The 16,148-nt window shown below is 50.4% G+C and overlaps 1 pseudogene; it reads right to left on the reverse strand.

Moving 5' to 3' along the window:
- Positions 1-1,358: 1,358 nt before the first annotated feature.
- Positions 1,359-14,171, reverse strand: LOC129651732 (rho-related BTB domain-containing protein 2-like; annotated as a pseudogene).
- Positions 14,172-16,148: the final 1,977 nt, after the last annotated feature.

Consider the following 16,148-nt stretch of genomic DNA (forward strand, 5'->3'; position numbering starts at 1 on the left):
CCTTCATCAGAGGGACCCTGTGTTCTGAATCTAACAAGGGTGTGTGGAGTGAGATACAAATCAGAATCAGAAAAGGGGGACAGGGTCAGTTGTGGCCCAGCTTTCCCCCATGGGGCTGCAAGATACTGTCTTAATCCTCCACCATCCTCCAGTCTCCTCCCTCCTCTTCTCTGGACTGACCTTGGTTTTGCTCCTGTTCAATTCCCCCATTCTTCCCTGTTATCACCAACCAGCACTGGGTAAGGTCATGTACTTCATTATGATCCTTCTTTACAAAGACTCCTATCCTCCATGTCAGTGCCCTTTGCCCTGACCTTTGACCCCTACCGCATCCCACCCCTTCAACACGGTCATATCCTATGGAGTTACCTGCTGAAGTTGACAACAGACTGATTCTCACGATGGGTCCAACACCATGGTGATTCCCGAGCCCACCTTCCCCGCCCCTGCAACCTCATCCCCAGCATGCTGAAGGCCTGCACCGTGCCCTCCAGAGTCAGTCAGTGGGGCCAGGACGTCCTCGGTCACAGCCGGTGACACTGCTTTCCTGAAAAGCATCGGAGTCAATTCTCCCACCTTGACCATTGCCTCATCCACATGGGGTCCCCTGCTTGGCTTTATAAGAATGAGAGCCATCCAGGGTCTTTTTCTGCTTTTCTTCTTTTGAGGGGACAGAGGCCACAATGTTTTTGTCGGTAGTGATTTTGTTCATTGTCTGCGTATTTTTGCAAAATTTACCCTCTCCCCATTAGAAGCTGTGCTGGCCAGCAGCGGGGGGGAGGAGCCCAAAGGAGCATGGGATTGCTGTACTCAGGTCCCATCACCCTCTACTTTCTCTCCCCCTGTTCCAGTGTTTCCTTTTGTTTCCATCTCCAAACCTGAGCGGTAAAGGATGGGGGAAAGAGAAGTTTCTCACTGCACCAAGAAGCACTGCTTCCAGAGCTGAAGCTCTGAAAAACCTCTGCCACCTTCTCAGGCCTGGTTGCCCACAGCCCCGGAAGCAATGCTGGCAGAGGGCAAGTCTTCTGCTTGCGGCTTCTGGCAGCTGCACCACAGAGGTGGAAGCCTGGAGTTGGGCTCTGAAGGCTTAATTTCTACCCTGACTTTTCCAGTGAGGGTTTGAGTAGGCTCCACGTGGAAAGGCCCACAAAGCCTCTATAACCCTTCAAGTCCATAAATGGAGACGTGGGGCCAACAGAGGTAGGACCCTGCCTGCCCACTGCTGCTCCCTGGGAGGGGGCCGCCTGCGCAGACCAGGACACACAGCTTCCCAGCAGGAGAGTTTCCCCTTTGATGCTAGGGTTCTGCGACCCACAGACAAGAGGCCACAGTCCTCAGCTCTCTCCCTGATGCCCGCCTCCAAGAGTTGTCTCCCGGCCAGCCATGGAATCAGGACCTCTGCACAGGGCCACTGCTCTGGTCCACGAGGCCAGGCTCCCTCCTCTCTGTGCTGAGCTATGTTGGCTGGTGAGGGCAGCTCCACGCAAAGGGTCCTGGTTATGCGAGTCCTCTGTCCCTGGGAGGTGGAAGGGGCGATGCGGAGGAGCAGAGGGGCAAAGACAAGTGGGGACAACAGCAGCAGGGTCAGAAGAGGGTGGCAGCATCTCAGACCACAGCCGAGGAGGAGGATGGGGACGCCGAGGAGGCGGCCGAAGAGGACGCAGAGGATGGACTATTCCAGAACAGCCAGCGCCGCTTGGGCTGCCGCTTCAGGTGCAGATAGTCCTCCTTCTCACGCTCCTTCCAGGCCCGCTGGTAGTGGTCTTCCTCCTTCAGGTACCAGACGGGTGGCCACCGGTGTTTCTCGAAATACTGCTGGTTTTCTGGGGCAGAACGGCAGTAGAGCTGGGTGAGGAAGACGCAGGAGGAGGGGCAGAGGGACTCCCACCCCTGCCCCGCTGCCATGGAACATGCCTCTGGTCCTCCTAGGCCCACATGCCAACCCCTGGGGACCAGAAGCGGAAGCCCTGCCTTCACTGAGCGCCCAAAGAGAGTCAGTTGCCCAAGGAGTGGAGCCGACAGTCCACACTGGGGAAAGGCATTTCCACTTGCGTTTTTCTTCCAAGGCAGAGGGAAGATCCTATCAAGGCTTGGAGAATAAAGCAGGCTGCAACAACGGATGAGGGAGAAACGGTGAGAAGAGCTGTGGGCAAGAAGATGCTCAGCCTGGCTGGGCCGACAGCAGGTGCAGCTGGCAGAGATGAGGTTCTGAGAGGGGAGGTGTGGGGGGTGGGGGTATGCAGGAGGTCAGATGGGAGGGAAGGCTAGGCTGAGGGGTTTGGACTTCTTCTAGAAGGTGTGGGGGCTCCACGAAAGTTTGGGGCCAGGGAAGTGAGGCAGTTGGAGCTGTGCTTTAGAAAGAAAATGCTAGAAGGGTGACGAGGAGAGAGCAGGAGTGGGAGACCTGGTAGAGTACTAGTGAGGAGGAGGGTCACAGCAGAGCAGACGGTGCCCAGTGAAGAAACTGGGGGAGGCCAGCCACACCTCTCCCTGGATCCCATGAATCCTGGACCCCTGGCTTCCTGTCAGGCCCCAGGACCTGAGACATCAATTAAGCAGAGACCAAGCTGCAGGGACCCCAGAGGATGCCCAGATCTGTGTTGTCCAAGCTGTGACTTGTGCCCATTCCTAGGTTATGAAATTAATGTCATGAGTCGTGAACAGTATTAAAAACAACTGATGAATTTTTCAATATGTGTACTAGGTCACAAGATACAATGTAATTCTTGATAACCTAGAGGGGTGGGATGTGGGGATGGGAGGGAGGCTCAAGAGGCAGGGGATATATGTATAATTATGGCTGATTTGCATTGTTGTTTGGCAGAAACCAACCAACATTGTAAAAATTAACAAACAAACAAAAATGTTTTTCTTAATGTGGAGTTTGGTCCACAAACATCTAAAAAATACCACCTCTAGTCTGACTGTACCTGTGAAAAGCAGGAGCTCAGAGGGGCAGAGTGAATTGCCCAAGGTCTCTGGTGGGCCGGGGCGGGGGAGCCGCCCTCCACACCAGTGCTTTTTCCAGGACCCCCTCCGCTGGGCTGGGTGCATGTTTGCAGGCTACTCCCCACCCACAGGGGTCTTTGGCAGCCTCTGGGCGCCCTGGGTCAGAGGCTTGGACCCAAGGAGAGGGAGATGACAAATGCCGCTGGGGATGCTCACCTGGGGACATGGCCTTCATGTCTCGGGGGAACTTGCGACACACATTGTTGTAGTTGGTGCAGATGTGGTGAAGACACCAGTCAGCCGACTGGTACGCACAGTGGAACTGGGAACAGACAGGAGCATGTCTGTGCTGGGACCTCTGGGCCAAGGTCTGCACACAGATGTCTACTTTGGCCTTCAGAGCCAGAGCTTTGGCGCAGGTGGGCAAAGGCCCTGAGTCACAAAGAACCCACCTCGAGAGGCAAGGCCACACAAAACCATGACGGAATGACATGGATTTGCTCCTTGGCCCCACCACCACCACCACCTCACCTGTGACCTGCCCCCAGCAGCCCCAGAAACCCACAGTCCTATGAGGTAGCCTCTTACTGGGTCTGCCCTCCTCAGATCTGACCCCTCATCCTCCATGCTGGACCAGAGCAGCCTGCATTAAGGTGCTGACAACCGGGCTTAGAGAGCTGGCCTCCCAGGCATATCTGCCATATTTTAACTTCATAAACTAATCTTTAGAATGTTTGGCACCCTGAGGGCTGGTAGGTGAGATTTTGCTTGACTGTTTTGGGTGGCTCAGACAGTAAAGAATCTGCCCGCAATGCAGGACACCTGGGTTCAATCCCTGGGTCAGCAGGATCCCCTTGAGGAGGAAATGGCAACCCACTCCAGTATTCTTGCCTGGAGAATCCCATAGACAGAGGAGCCTGGCAGGCTAAAGTGCACGGGGTCGCAGAGAGCCAGACATGACTGAGCAACTGACACTATCACTTGGGAAAATGGAGGAAGGAAGTCCATCTTAGATGGAGAGTCCCCAGTGTGCCTTAAATGACCCCAGCAGGCAGCAACCACGTCTATACAGGGCTCTGGTTTTCCTCTCCGGCCCAACGGTTGCCTGAAGTCTCCGTCCCTTCCTGCCACAGCCAGCCTCTTCTCTTGGCATGTTGGGGTGAATCCTCTGGCCTGCAAGATAAGATGGGTCTGCCCACTGGGGGAACCAAGTCTGTCAATGGGTTCCCTTCCTACCCACCACCTCCCGAACCCTCCCCATTTGCTGCCAACAGGCAGAGCCCAGAGCTGAGAATGTTGGAGAGATTCCTTCCCTGTCATCCTACCTGAGCCAGTTCCAGGAACACAAGGACGTCCCCGTCGATGTCCACCATCATCTGAGTTGCTTCCATCAGCCCAGTCACTGTGTACTGCTCTGTGACACACACACAGCCAGGAATGGGCTGAAGAACCACAGGAGTGGACAGGCACTTGTTTATCCCCGCCCCGACCCCAGCAGGGGCCCACAGCAGGGCAAAGAGAGGTCCAGGGCAAGTCTCAACAGGCCAGGAAAGGCCACAGGAGATTTAAGTCGGCTCCTACCAGTGAGAAAACCAGGATTGGAGCAAGACTTTCCCACTGGAGAGGAGGTGGGAAGTGAAGGCGGAGACTAGAATAACCTATGAAGTTTTTTAAGCTACATATGTTGCAGCAAGGAGTTATACAGGTGGGGTGAAAGCCCCCACCCCTGAGAATCAGCCATTGATACTGATGGGAGGGGGTATTAAATCTCAAATTTGCTGAGAACTATCGATTAGAACTAAGGATTAAATCAAGTTGTTCATTTTAATTTAAATTTTGTAACAAATTGTGTACTAACCTTGCATTTCATGTTAAGACCTTTCTAGGGAAGAAGTAAACACTTTGAGTTCTGAATTTTAACTGTAGCAGTATAAACTGATAAAGTATTTTATCTTTAAAAGTAATATGTCTCAGCTGAGTCCATGGAAAAAAACCTAGAAACAACAGCCATCCCAATAGCAAAAGCATTGCTAATGCAAATACTGTAGCCTTGAAATCCCATTTCCAACTACAGGAAGCCAAGACTTCCTGGAGAAATGGCTGATACCGGGTATGGGGCAGGAAATGTACACAATGAACCTGGCACATCTTGTCATTCCAGAGCATCGAAAGCTCCTCTAGAGACTCTGCAGCCAACTTGAGAAGACTTCTACAGGTTAAAGGAACAGCAGAGTATCTGAGTTTCCATAAAGCTAATTGCAATGATTTAAAACCGATAGCTGGAATCAAGATTGCCGGGAGAAACATCAGTAACCTCAGATATGCAGAGGACACCATCTTTATGGCAGAAAGCAAAGAACTAAAGAACCTCTTGATGAAAGTGAAAGAGGAGAGTGAAAAAGTTGGCTTAAAACTCAACATTCAGAAAACTAAGATCATGGCATCCGGTCCCATGACTTCATGGCAAATAGATGGGGAAACAATGGAAATACTGAGAGACTTTATTTTGGGGGGCTCCAAAATCACTGCAGATGGTGACTGATGCCGTGAAATTAAAAGATGCTTGCTCCTTGAAAGAAAAGCTATGACCAACCTAGACAGCATATTAAAAAGCAGAGACATTACTCTACCAACAAAAGTCCATCTAGTCAAAGCTATGGTTTTTCCAGTAGTCATGTATGGATGTGAGAGTTGGACTATAAAGAAGGCTGAGTGCTAAAGAATTGATGCTTTTGAATTGTGGTGTTAGAGAAGACTCTTGAGAGTCCCCTGGACTGTAAGGAGATCCAACCAGTCAATCTTAAAGGAAATCAGTCCTGAATATTCACTGGAAGGACGGATGCTGAACCTGAGACTCCAATACTTTGGCCACTTGATGTGAAGAATCCACCCATTTGAAAAGATCCTGATGCTGGGAAAGATTGAAGGCAGGAGAAGGGGACGACAGAGGACGAGATGGGTGGATGGCATCACTGACGTGATGGACATGAGTTTGAGTAGGCTTCAGGAGTTGGTGATGGACAGGGATGCCTGGCATGTTGCAGTCCATGGGGTCACAAAGAGTCGAACACGACTGAGCAAGTGACCTGAACTAAAAACCAATAGAGTATGTTCAAGTCCAAAAATTCATAATCACATGTAATATTAATAACAAAAAATCAACTGGTCACTCTCAAAGGATGATAGGAAACAAATGTGTGTCTTGAAAACTGGTAAACAGGGACTTCCCTGATGGTCCAGTGGCTAAAACTCTACACTTCCAATGCAGGGGACCCAGGTTCAACCCCTGGTAAGGGAGCTAGATCCCACATGCCACAACTAAAGATCCTTCATGCCACCACTAAGACTCCACTGCAGCCAAATAAGTACATGAATATGAGAGAAAAGAAAAAAAACTGGCAAATTAAAATGCCACATATTCACCTGCCTTTCCTACATGAACTATTCTACTGGGAAATCAAACTATAGGTGAGGGAAAGTTTCCCTCCTTTGGAAAGTATTCTAACAGATTAAAAAAGAAAAAAAAAGACCTGGAATATTACCATTTCACAACACTTAATAAATAAATGGATACAGGCAATAAAACTCAAAGGCTGCTAACACCACAAAAAGAGAGAAAAGCAGATGATCTATGTTTCTTGATGAAAAGCAGAAACAGCCTACAAAATGTAGTCTCACCAAAAGAAGACTGGATCTAATCTAGCCTCTAGACCTGAAGGCCAGTTGATAGGAGGGAAACATGGTGGATACAGAAAGGTGATCAGTAAATAAATCTAGGTTCCCTGGATCAGAGGGTTTTTCCAACATATCGCAAGGGAAATTTCTGTTTTTGTTTTTAACAGACAAGGTACTTACAGATTAAAAAAAACCTTAAAAGATATACAAAAAATAAAATCATGCTATAGTGTTTCAGGATGCACACTTGGATGACATAACTATGAAGAAGAGTAAGGAAGAGCGCTCATCAAATCTTAGCGCAATAGGCAGAACGGTTACTCTGGGGTGGGGAGGGCCTATGGTTGAGAGGGACAGACTGGGGGCTCCGGTGTGGCGAGCAAGGGCCACTTTGGTTTGTAATAATTTATTAAGATGAACACATATTACATGTTTTGTGCAATATTTAACATTTTAAAAATTAAGCTTAAACTAATAACTTCATAGTAAGCTTATATCACAAAACATGTCACTTATTATACAACATTTGGCATTTTCCACTGTTCCTTGACAAGGTACATAGAAACATATTTGTTAAAGATGATTTTTAGCGATTATGAAGCATTTCAAAGGAAAGGCCATTCAATGTTATTTTCTATAAGCCTTTCCATGCAGCAGTGAGAGGTAACATTTTTAATGGCTACCTTGCAAAATCCATCCACGTGTGCTTAACCAGTGTGCCTGTTTGACTTGTTTCTGATTGCTTGCTATGATGAAACAAACTTAAAGAAACACCTGAATACATTTTTTTTTTCATTTGGGCCATTTCTTTGCAGCAAGTCTTTCAAAAGTTATTTAGTCTAAGAGTTTAGACTGTTTTCTGTGTTCTGGGAATGCTGTACCACTTTTTCAAATTGTTGCAGCTGTGATCTTATTTATTTTTTATTTACTTATTGGTGGCATCACTCAGCATGCGGGATCTTAGTTCTCTTACCAGGGATCGAACCCGTGCCCCCTTCAGTGGAAGTGCAGCCTTAACCACCAGACCACCAGGGAATTCTGCAGTTGAAATCTCTAGAAGCCTCTTACTCCCTGCCCTAAAGCCCTCAGTGTCCCCTGGCCTGCCCCTGCAGGCTCAGCTCTTAATATTTGATTCTGGTCTATCATTTCCACCTCTTCCAGGGACCAGGCGCCACTTTTCAACTCATTTATCATCATAGGATCGCTGCTTCCCTCATAGCCAAGTCCCAATCTTGATCATCTGCCAAGGGCCACAGCAGGTCTAACACCAGGTCCTTCCCTGAACCTCAGCTCAGTATCTGAGGCTTTGCTCTCTGCCGCCGACCCACCCAAGGACATTAACCTGGACATCAATGCCAGTACAGGTACCAACACCAACATCAATGGAACACACATGCTGACTCCAGCTCAGGAGCTCCACCTGTCGGCGGGCACCAAGGGCTCCAGACGGCTTCTCATCTGCACTGCACCATCTCTCCTCCTGCCCTGGCACCCCAGGCGCTGCTCCTTGGTCTCCCTCCTGCCGCAGTCCCTGCTCCACCCAAGCCTCTGGGGTTGGTCCATCCTGAAACCTGAGCTCTAGCTCACAGGATCTTCCAGGAATCAAAGAATTAGGAGTGACCAACAATAAGGTCAATGTTTACTGTGTTTCTAGAAGAAGAAAGAGAAAGGGAAGGTGGAAGAGAAGAAGGAAATGAGAAAGGGGAAGAAAAACGAAAGGCAGAAAGAGGAGATGCAAGGGTAGGAATGAGGAATGGTGTTCTGTTCTTTTTGGCTTCTTAAGCTTGCCTGAGTGTGGCCAAGCTGAGAACCTTGAGCCCTGGCATCTACTGGTGCCCACTTGCTGCACCGCAATAACCTCTAGAGAGACCTATAAGGTGACCCCACCAAGCATCCCTCTCACACATCTCTTTACATCCACGTCCTCACCGCAACCCCAATACGCACCGATGTATCTCACGCTATGTTAACATATCCCCTTGGTGCTGGTGGCCTGTCCCCTAGGAGGAGACAGGTGAGAGAAGAAATCATGACTCCCAGGGGGTCCCCTGACTCCTCCTCCTCCTCCCTGGAGGCTCCTCCCCTGGGCTTAGCTACCTGTGAGGGTGACCAAGTGCGGCAGGCAGAGGCGGTTGGCCAGGATGATGAGTTTCATGTCGTCCAGGTCGGGGCTGGAGGTGAACATGCCAGTGTACAGGTACTCCAGCATGGCCCACATGCAGCTTTTGCTTGTTTAAGGAAATACCACCTGTGAATGGGAAGGAATGGAGCAGGCTGCAGCAAGGTCCAGCTTTAGGGAAAGAGCAGCAGTTCCGAAGAACTCAGAAGGCTCTGGCCTGGACAGTTGGTCTCCCATAGACAGGCTGCCACCCCTCTGCGGTCCCTGGACCTGCTCAGAACCCCTCCTTCCCTAAAGGCTAATCTCCCACACCAACAGCCTGCAATGAACCCATCTGCTGAGCACCTGTGAGCAGGGCTCCAACACCTTTTAAAAGGACCTGGACTCGCGTTAGCATCTTTCTGGTTTGGAGGAACCATGAAGGAGTCCTTCTGGTCACCTGCACCCAACCCCACTCTATCCTGCGGGGAGCAGTGCAAGTGGGATGTGGATGAATGGAGCGAACACCAGCTGGTCTCTCTGGGCTGCTCAAAGCTACAGCTCTGGGCCTCTGGGATCTCTCCAGAGCAGGACCAACACAAAAACTACTTTCTCATCAGCCGCCAGCCTCTCCAGGCTGCACTGGGAATTGGCTGGAACTTTACAGATGCTTCTGTGGCTCTGAAGAGTTCCCATCTCACACTTTGCACATCTCAACCCACTCATGCTTCAGGGAGCAGAGGCAACTCAAACCTCGAACTCTCCTCTTCACCTCCCAGAAGGACTCCCTTTCCAGTGTGTGCTAAGTCGCTTAAGTCATGTCCGACTCTGTGTGACCCTATGGACTGTAGCCCGCCAGGCTCCTCTGTCCACGGGAATCTCCAGGTAAGAATACTGGAAAGGGGTGCCCTTCCCTCCTCCAAAGGATCTACCAGACCCAGAAATCTTAGGAAATCCCTTCTCAGGGTTATAGGATGCTATGCTCTAACATTCTTTGTTCAGCTTTTCATTCAAGTGCTTGCTGAGCACTGGCTAAGGGACCAGAGCTGAGAAGGGTACTCAGCAGAAATAAAAGACCTCATCCCCATACTCAAGGGAAACCTCAGATCAGCTGGAGAAACTTGGTGTGGACCCTTGGAACTTTAAGTAGATTCACAAAGGAGGACACTGTTAACTACAAGGCTGAGGGATGGACAGTCAGTGTCAGAGTTCAGAGAAGGGCAGAAAGGAGATCAGACTTGAACTCCAGTCTTGATTTGGCTAGAACTCCCACTGACTCCTGATGTTTCCTCTTAGTAATTTTCTACCCACTGACTCCCACCCTACACCTTGACTATAAACCCCACTTGATCATGCTCAATTAAGAATTAAAACCACTTCTATACTGAGGTCTCTCTTCCCCTATTGCAATAGTTTCTGAATAAAAATCTGTTCTTACTGCTTTAAGAAAAAAGTTTTTTCTCAACTATAGAGCTAGGATGTGACCATAATTGTCCATCTTGGTATATTGCAAAGTCCATGACTATAGGAGCCATCTCATAAACTTCTCTTGGGCCCATCACTTGGTGGTTTGTACAGAGTCAAGGCTGAAGGAAGTACTGTGAAGTAACAGATGCCTCAGATGGAAAGGGAGTAAACCTCTCTCCCTCCCAGCTGTTTCCATCCTAGCCTTACCTCCCTGGTGGAACTCTCCACAAGTGGTCCCCCAAACATGGCAGCCATCCAGTCACAGCTAGAAATCAACAGGGGCTTGTGGGCGCTGATGGTGCCATCGTCCAGGATGAAGGTCACATCTGTTGGGTGAGAGAAGATGCATCACGTGAGGATGGGGTGAAAGAATATGGGACAACCAGCCCCACGGGTCGACACTGCTCCAAGATGACTGCTTCCTCCTGAAGCCACACTCTGTGAGCACCACATGACCACAATCTCAAGCTGGGGGCTCTAGGTTTCAGGAGCAGAGCCACAGTATCTCCAGGACATCAGTGGCTGAGATGACTCAGAATGCTACTCGGACCAACCCAGATTCTGCAGAAGGAGCCTGGAGGGAACTCCCCTGCCTTTGGGACACCAGCTCCTAAGCCTGTTTCATACCTGAGAAGGTGCCTTTGGCCAAGCACTCCTTAAACCGGTTGGTCCGGCGGACATGGAAGGCCTTGGTGATCTCCTGGTTCATGAAGGCCTCGTTGTTGAGGATGTTGGCCACCATCAAGTGCAGATCAAAGACCTCAAGCAGCTCAGCGATGTGGGCGATGTGCATGAGGTCTCGCTCATTCTCGTCCAGCTCCCCTGTGTACAGGTACTTGAGAACAGTCTGGAACGGCCCTGGCTGGATGGAGTTGTCCTTTTCACCACCACCATCAGCCGGGATTTATAAGTCAGTGGGTCTTCTGTCATCTCTTCCTGGATGCTCACAAAGGCTCGGCTCCAGGAAGACAGCACTCGACCCCGCCCAGGCAGGTACCCTGTCCCATTGCCCCGTAAGATCCCGTCGCTGGTGGATACCCGGAGCCCAACGGGCCCAGAGCCCCCGCCCTCCTCCACGCTCTCACACACGTCAAAGCTGGCTGCCCGGAACAGGAAGTCCCGGCCATGGTGGTGGTGGTGGTGGTGTTGATCAGGGTGACCCCGGTGGTCCTCTGAGCGGGGACCCCCTGACTCCGAGGGTCCCCCAGCTCCCCCTCACTCAGGTCCATGAGGAACAGGTCGTAGAACTTGGAGGAGGATGTGGAGAGGTAGATCTTGTGGGCGAAGATGCGCACCCGCTCCTGAAGCACAAGGATGACATCTGCACACAGCGGGTCCTCCAGGAGGTGGGCAGGGCACTCCTCGCTGCTGGAGGCGGGGTCGGGCACCACAATGAGCAGGGGCGGCGGCTTGGGGGGCAGGAAAGGTGCCTGTAGCAGGGGCTGCTGCACATTGCGGAGGTGGGACTTCCAGAACTGCAGGTGCCGGCGGGAGAGAAGCGCTGCCTGGATGGCGTTGTCGAAGACATTCTTGATACCGAACTGCGCCCACACTCGTCTCGTAGTAGGGGATACCCAGCTCCTTGGCCACCTCTCGGCCCTTCTCTGGGGGAAGGATCTCATTGGGCTTCATGGGCCTGGCACGTTCAAGAAGGGAAGCCAAATTCATGTCGGTGGTGGAGGGCTGGGGGGCAGGGAGATGCATTCCCCTGATCCTGTGTGTTTTTCACCTGACTGGGGGCATCCCTGTTGAGGATCTGGGTATAAGCCCTGTTTCTGCCCTGCTCATTTCCACTCCCTTTCTCCTCTGTTTGGCCAGATCCTACCATTCTTTCAAGGCTGACTTCTAAGCCCTTCTTCTTCCAGGTAGCCCTCCATGGTAGGTAGGCCTCTATGGCAGGCCTGGGTGATCTCCCCGGCTCAGAGTAGTGAGAGGGCTGACTGCCTCTCTGGCAATTAGTATGCTGGTTTTTAACATATTCACCTATCCAGTTCGTCTCCCAGCAAGATTATAAGCTCCTTTCATACAAAGATTACCTCTCCTTCTCCTTCTCTCCTCATGATGCTTAGCCCAGTATTGCCCACTCAGTGTGTAATAGATGGATGGATGGATGGATGGATGGATGAAAGAAAGATCATTCTAACTGGCCCCCTATGTGAATCTGCTTCAAATGGAGGGAGAGAAGTGAGGCTCTGTGCATTCTCTCAGGGCTGAGCAGGGAGTTGAGAGACACACAACCTCCCTCCACCCCCTCTTCCCCTTCCCCATCTGCCACCTTTCCCTCCCTAGGCACCAGGACTCCCTACCTAGCCAGGGTCTCCTGGCCCTATTGACAGCGTCCAGGTCAGCGTAACGCAGGTCCAGCTGGCAGCCCACCAAGATGACAGGTGCTCAGGGGCAGAAGTTCTTGATTTCTGGGTACCACGTGGTCTTGACATGGTGGAGGGAGTTGGGGTTGGCAACGGAGAAGCACAGAACCACCACATCAGATCTGGGGGTGGGAGAGAGTGAGGTTATAGGCAAAAAAAGCTAGTGATAGGTTCCCTGCTGCTGGAACAAGGGAGAACACATACCCAACGGCACCCCTACACTGCAATCCCACAAATGTCATATGGATCGGCTCACATGATCTTCCCCAAAACATTTAATCATAGCACCTCCTATTTCTATACCCCCAAGTTAGCACTTGAAAGCTTTCAAAGACTCTTGGGTTGACCTCACAGCTCTCTTGAGATTTAGACATGACCACTTTTACCATCTCATCTGAGAAAACTCATCTCAGAACAGCCTTCCTAATTGCTCAAAGTCCCAGCGTTACTGGTTAACAGGGGAGAACTGAAACCTGGCCTCCTGATTGCAAAGCCGGCTCCCTGCCCAGCCCGGGCTGCCTTCCCGTCAAGGGTCTCCCAAGACTGTTTTCTCCACTCCTTCCTCCCAGTTTCACAGAGTGAAATTCCTTTAACTCAGTTTCACAGAGTGTCCTCATACCTCGGGGAAAAACCCCACCCACTTGGCTCCCTGCAGGCAGCGGGGGCCTTCCCTACCTCCCATAAGCAAAGTGCTGGTCTTTGTTGTGGTCTCCGAAGGTATCCCAGAGGTGGAGAGACACGCTCACATTGTCCACCACGTCTCGGGAACGTTCTAGCATCTGGTGGGGGTGGGAGGGGGCGGGGTGGGACGGGGAGGGGGGGAAGCGAAGGCAATGGTTCCTGGGGACCCTGCATGCCAACTTGGGGTGGGGTTAGCTCACTCCTGGGTCCCACAGCATGGGGGCTTGAGGGACAACTAGTGTCTCCCTCTGTGTGTCCTAGAACACCTGAGTCCCCTAACAAGAGCTGGCCAGGACAGAAGAGACTCCAGAGGGCAGACAGTCATGGGAGTGATGCGATCTCCCAAGGAGCCCATCCTTGTTCCCAGCTGTACCTGCCATCAGATGTTTCCCAGCCTTGGGTCTTTGGGTATCATTAGCCAGCAGTTTCTTTTCTCCTGGCAGCTCTCATCTCTCCAAAGCACCACCCCTTTCCCAGCTCCAGGGCTTCCCATTACTGGGGGCTATGTTACACAAGATGCCCCAGGCTTCTGCTCAGACAAACACAAAAGGCTGGGGACTCCTCCCCTGGAGTGGGCTCCCTTCAGGCCTCTCCCAAGGATCTGTGCTCTTCAGCTGCCTCTACTCAACCTTTAAAGGGCTTCCGTGAGCTCAGCATAAGGCCCCTCTGGAGAGATCCCTGGGGAAGAAGCCCAGATGAGTGAGGCCATAGACTTGCAACCTTACCTCTTGGCATACCCGATACTGGTCAATGGCCCAAACCGTGGGCACGTGGGTAGCAAGCAACTGGTACTGGGTGAGGGTGGCATTGCAGGCCCAGGCACAGATAAGCCTGGTCTTGCCCACAGCATTGTCCCCCACCACCACACACTTGATGGTCTCTACGTTTGGCCTTTCATAATCCATGTCAGAATCCATTAATTGGGACCTGAGGGAGAGAAGAGAAGCAGTCAAGACAACTTCACACACCAGCCCCTGAGGGCCAGGGCCAGCAGCTCTTCTCTGCCGGGGCTGCCCCCTCTCTGAGCATTTGAGCAGAGAGCAGGACAAGGGAGTGGGTAGCTTTCCGGGCACAGGCTCCACATGGGCCCGAGGAAACAGGAGTCCCTTCAGGCTGAGAGGCACAGCTCCACTGGGTGAATCTCTGGTCTTCCTCCTGGTGTCTCCATCCTCCAGCAGCAGGGCTTCTGGTTGGGGAATGCCAGAGAGAGATCCCAAGGCGGAGTCTGCTTGGGGGCTGGTCCCCACTCTCCTGGGAAGAGAGGTGTCTGCCTAGGCAGCTCATTTATCATCTGCTCTCCTCCTCCAGCTTTGTCTTAATTTTATTTCCTCTTCAGGTCCCATTCCAGCTCATGTCTACACCCCTTCCCCACAGTATATGTTGATGTATTTTATAACTTAGAAAAATTCTGTATCCCTAAAACACGTAGTGTTTCTTTTGTGGAAAAAATATTTATGAATGAGATTGTATGATATTGTGGCAGGAGGTTGGGTGGAGGACAGTAGAGAAGTATCAGTGAGTATAAATTTCATATTTTGTACCCAACACATAGCTCAACACTTAGATATTATTCCGTTAAAAAAGAAAGAAAGAAATCACCTAGACCTGCATTCTGGTTTCATGTCTATTGGTAAAGAGCTGCAGGCACTCAGAGAGGCAGGTTTCCTCTCAGATTCCTCCTCTGTGAAGTAAAGGTTTCTACATTATGATCTTGAGTTTTTTTCCTAGCTCCTGCTTTCTGATTTTAAATGTAGTATCTCCTGTAAATGTGTGATTGCAGAAATCCTCTGGTTCTGGGGAGTCTGAAGAACAGAGTATCACCTAAACATCAGTGTGTCATGGCTGTGCTATTTCTATACTGATGCCCCAATATGTTTTTGGCCAGATACTGAAGCAGCCTAACTTCAGCCATAAAGTACAAACATTGCAGATATTTCAAACACTGCAATGCCTCTATGATGCACAATGCCCCATGTCATTTCTCCTGCTTATTGACAATGCCTCATCATTGTTGTATAAATATGCATACCCTGTTGCATTCCCCATTTATTTCTAGTTCTCATTCCTATGATTTACAGCCATTAGGACTTGGCAAAAAGAGTAATGAGAAGGAAAATACATTATTCTTAGCTTGTGAGATTTACTAAAAGATGCTTACTCCTTGGAAGGAAAGTTATGACCAACCTAGACAGTGTATTAAAAAGCAGAGACATTACTTTGCCAACAAAGGTCCATCTAGTCAAGGCTATGGTTATTCCAGTGGTCATGTATGGATGTGCGAGTTGGACTATAAAGAAAGCTGAGCGCCGAAGAATTGATGCTTTGAACTGTGGTGTTGGAGAAGACTCTTGAGAGTCCCATGGACTGCAAGGGGATCCAACCAATCTATCCTAAAGGAGATCAATCCTGGGTGTTCGTTGGAAGGACTGATATTGAAGCTGAAACTCCAATACTTTGGCCACCTGATGCGAAGAACTGACTCATCTGAAAAGACCCTGATGCTTGGAAAGATTGAGGGCAGGAGGAGAAGGGGACAACAGAGGATGAGATGGTTGGATGGCATCACCGACTCAATGGACATGGGTTTGGGTGGACTCCGGCAGTTGGTGATGGACAGGGAGGCCTGGTGTGCTGAAGTTCACGGGGTCACAAAGAGTCAGACACAACTGAGCAACTGAACCGAACTGAACTGAACTGTGAGGTTTACAGAGGGAGAAGGCAGGCTTGTTAATATTCTGTTCAGGCACTGCTGTATTACGGGAGACTTTCCCAATCTCTTTCTTTCCTCTTCCTTCCTTCCTGCTCTAGGCTGGATTAGGTGTCGCTCCTTATCCTTCTGTAATCTTGTGTTCCTATCATTTATTGTGCCAGATTGTTTGCTTTCATTTACTTTATTATTATTGGCTGCA

Source organism: Bubalus kerabau, chromosome 4, assembly GCF_029407905.1.
Source record: "Bubalus kerabau isolate K-KA32 ecotype Philippines breed swamp buffalo chromosome 4, PCC_UOA_SB_1v2, whole genome shotgun sequence".
Classification (NCBI taxonomy): domain Eukaryota; kingdom Metazoa; phylum Chordata; class Mammalia; order Artiodactyla; family Bovidae; genus Bubalus; species Bubalus kerabau.